At 43.7% G+C, this 4,458-nt stretch overlaps 1 pseudogene; it reads right to left on the minus strand.

The window, feature by feature from the left end:
- Positions 1-3,947: 3,947 nt before the first annotated feature.
- On the minus strand, positions 3,948-4,456 carry LOC123076207 (uncharacterized; annotated as a pseudogene).
- Positions 4,457-4,458: the final 2 nt, after the last annotated feature.

A 4,458-nucleotide genomic window follows, 5' to 3' on the forward strand; every position in this document is an offset into this window, starting at 1 on the left:
TAGAATGATAACAAAAGAAAATATTCTTGTTATGAATTCATTACCCGTCTATACTCGTTGGAAAACCGGCCGGAAATAAACGATGCCATTTAGATATATAAGAATTCTACCCAGACAGCTTTATTTCGAGTGCTTCTTTGAAATCCCTTGAAGAACTTTTTAATTTCAGTGAATGCCTCAAGTTTTTATCCTCTGACGATTGTGATGATTGAATAGGATCCATAATATATAGACGACGTGCCTCTTTGTCGATGATGTACATGATGTATCGGTCGATGGATGCATAGGGAAGATAAATCTACAAGTGGCACTACTGGAATCTGGCACTTTGCCATCTGCCATGACAGATGGCAAAAGCATGGTGGGCGGATGGCAAAGGCTTTGCCATCTGCCAGCAGATGGCAAACAGTTCGTCTGAAACCCTGCCAGTAAAGGCTTCTTTGCCATCTGCTGGCTGATGGCAAAGAGCTTGTGGCTTTGCCATCTGCTGGTAGATGGCAAAGCCTCTTAACGGGGTTAGCTCCGTTAGAAGGCTAACGGCATACTTTGCCATCTGCCAGCAGATGGCAAAGGCTGAATGCTTTGCCGTCTGCCAGCAGATGGCAAAGAGATTTGCCATCTGCTGTCAGATGGCAAAGAGCCCAAATAGGCCAGCCCAAATGTTACATGTAGATGACACATGGCCTCTTTGCCATCTGCCAGCTGATGGCAAAGCTCTTTAATTTTGTTTTTTCTTATATCAATTCATTTTCACAAAAATCAAACACAAATATATTTATATGACCAATATAGCATATTCAACACATATTACCAATAGTCATGAACACATATGTATCCAACACATGTTACCAATAGTAGCAAGTTTCATCCGTACATATACATAGTTTCATCAATATTACACAGTTTCATCCATAGGTAGCAAGTTTCACAAGGTCAAAACAAAAACTAAATACAAGCACTCCATCAACCCACGCTTCCATGATCTTAAGCAAATCTGTAAAATGGGAAAGAAGAAAGTTAGAAGAAGAAGACTAGAAGAAGAAGATTATTATGATGCAACTAAAATGTGAAGATTATTATGATGCAACTTATATCTGTAAAATAGGTCATTTTGGAGCTAAGTATGGTTATTATGTCATTTTTGAGCTAACTAAGCATACTAAGTCATTTTGGTGTAAAACATGCTAAGGTCATTCTAGAGCTAAGTAACATCCATGACCAGCCTATATTTAAGGCATGATTACGGTAACATCCACAGGATCTGAAATGAAAGTGAGCTCACCACCTAAAGAACGAACTCCTCCCCAGTGCTTAACGCCAGACTGTAAAGCCAGCTCCTTTTACACCACGTCAATTTCTTCCAACGTCTCGATGTGTTTGCTGAAAAAACTGGAGAAAAATAAAAGATGATTATAAAACTAAAATAGTTTATAAGGAGTACAACAGGTCCCTATTCCGCTGCCGGATCAAGGATGGAGTAAACTAAAACACTTTGTTGTTAAAACTACCTCTCCCTGTTCCGTGAATCGACTGACAAATTCCATTATCAGCTTCTTCTTTTTGTAATGCATACATACGCATAGAGAGGAGTATGTAGTATAGAAGTTGTTGTTGCTCAAGCAGTGTATATGTACGCACGTGCATCTTATATAGAGATAGGCTTGAGATTTCTATATAAGATGGACTGAAGAGGGGTGCTTAGAATTAATTAATATAGTCACCTTTTTCGAGTAGAATACAAATATCAACCTCAATGTCCTTGATCCGTTGGTGCTTCACTGAGTTGACAGACAAATATTCCATGTTGATGTTGTCTCAGTAAACAATGTACAGTATGCGAGTGGATGATGTAGCTCCTGCAGCAGCTGGCATAACCAACATGTTTCAGCGACATCGTGAGTTGTGGCATGGTACTTGGCTTACACAATAGACTGGGACTTGTGATGTTCTTATTTGGAAGACCAAGAAATGATATCATCGCCCAAGCATACACAATCCCCACTACTTGTTAGCAAGAATTCTGTATTACTCTAAAATAAAATAATATCTATGTGAATTGTACGCCTCGTTTAATACATGATTCACAACAGCATGGTCCTATAAATACAGTGAATGTACACTGACAACATACAGTTTCTGCAGTTGATATCTAACTAAGACATCTCTTCCCAAATTACCAAGATTAAAAAATTGTCCGATGGTTAGCACAGCAGACGCCAGCCAACATAATGGTCGTCCTAAAATATTGTCGTGCCCAAACAACAAATAAGCGACAACTAACTCTAGTTGTTCAGGGCAAAAGACAACACAACATGTGAATTGCACACGATCCCTGTACTTTTATTTTGGCTGCAAGACTTTCACATTCGTACAAAATTCAGAAGTTTAGATACAGAAAAAAACATCAAAAGTGCAACAAAGTCACTTCAGGTGAATGATTAAATCAACGATTTTTTCTTTCTAATCAAACCATACAGTCTACACAAACTATTTGAGAAGCAATTGAATTAGGAATAGAAGACAGTGAGAAACAGAACAGAAACATACAGCCTGCAGGAACGTCCTGTGTCCGTTGACTCGTCGGTATTCTTCAGGTCCAGCGAATTAGCAGGATGGTTGCACGGGTAAAACTACTTGAGCTGCTGGTTGCGCTCCTATGGATCCGTCTCCAGCGAGCTTTGTAGGGTACGGAGATCCTTCTCTCCTGTGACCGTGAGCCACTCCTTGCCGGGGCTGCCATCGACCATGGCTGTAGGAGGTCACCGGGGTGGGTCTCTTCTCTATCAGATCTGAGACAAACCATACAAAATCTATATTAACCATCAAGTTAGCATGGCATATATTTACACAGAAACAACACAACATCCTAATTGATAATTTTCCTTCTTGCTTATAGTTCTAATTTTGAACATGGCACAATGATCTATTCCCCATTTTAATCTTGAACAACACAACAAATTCAATCTGTGACGCGCATGTCTATACGCCAATCTAAAATCTGAGAAGAGCGGAAAAAGTGAGAAAGTACCCTCGGTTATCCCAAGTTTCTAGCTAAATGGAAGGTACATAAATATGCATTGCTGGAGTCAGAAGCATGAAATTTAGCACAATCCCAGAATACAAAGTTCATACCTGCATGGTCGTCTTGTTTATTAGTCGCCATTGTAACCCTAGAATGCAAAAATGCATTACTATCTTGCAAGGGCTTGATCGACTATAATGTAGCCTGCTCATAAACAGCCAAACAGGCTCGACATGCACAACCCTAGAAAACTTCTGCTCTGACAAATGGTAAAAATCATTTTGTAGGTGACTCAAGTTTTACCCCGCCTGCAAGAACTGAACCTCCTCAGCAACATCACAAATGTAGGACAAGGCATGTAACTGACATTATTTTGAGGATGAAAAAAATGTATATATATACATCAGTTGAGAACTGATTATATGCCTTTAGATTCAATAACTCAATTATCCTTTAAAGATTTTACTATCTATTCACGACCATACCACTTAAGCATGAAAGATAAAAGTTTAGGAAACACATATATGCAGTCAAGATGAATGAATCAAAGAGAGGAGATATTACCTTGCGGATTACATCTTCGCTGGAGTGAAGTGCATGCCCATGTCACAGTAGCATCTACTCTGATATAAATAACCACATTCGGATTTCCACGACTCAAGTTACATGTTCTAATGGCCCTGTAAATAATTAAGCATGGTAGTGAGAATGCAATATATAGAAAACAACACAAAATTAATCTAAAAATACTGCAGGGCAACGGCTTCATCATCACATTCGCTCAAAGCTAGCTAGAAATGTAAGTACAGAACTCATCTCCAGAGCCGCCGGTGCCATGGGAGGGCTCCTCCGCCTAGCGCCGCGTGCTGGCCCGCCTGCGCGTCGGGGAATCATCGGATCCGCCCGGATCCAGGCGCAACGAGGGTCACTGAAGGAGCGGCGAAGCGAGCTCGGGACGGGCCTCCATGGCGGCCTCCTGGCGGCGGGGTTCGTCTGCGGGGGAGAGAGATGGGTGAGGGAGTAGGGGAGGAGAGGAGAGAGGGCGATGGCGCAGGGGCTCACCATAGCCGCGGGTGTCCACGGCGGCCACCACCGATCGAGATGGAGCACGGGCATCATTTCCGTGCAACCCTAGATCAAGAGATACGCATGGGAGGCGCGGCGAACAGATCTCGCGGTGCGGCGAGGGGAAGGGGGAGGCGGAGGTGGGGAGCTTACGGAAGAGGATGAGGCCCCCGAAGGCGCCGGCGAGGGAGGAGTAGGCGACGCGGCGGATGGAGAGGTCGAGGCAGGCGTCCCACTTGGCGTCGAGGTCGTACCGCGGCGGGATCCCGGACCTGGCAGGCGGGGACGGCTTCGACACCGGCGCGGGGCCGGGGCGGGGGCGGGAGGAGCGGCGGGCGCCGCGACGGCGTTCTCGGGCGGCTCCGCCATGG

The sequence above is a fragment of the Triticum aestivum genome, chromosome 1B (genome assembly GCF_018294505.1).
Source record: "Triticum aestivum cultivar Chinese Spring chromosome 1B, IWGSC CS RefSeq v2.1, whole genome shotgun sequence".
NCBI lineage: Eukaryota > Viridiplantae > Streptophyta > Magnoliopsida > Poales > Poaceae > Triticum > Triticum aestivum.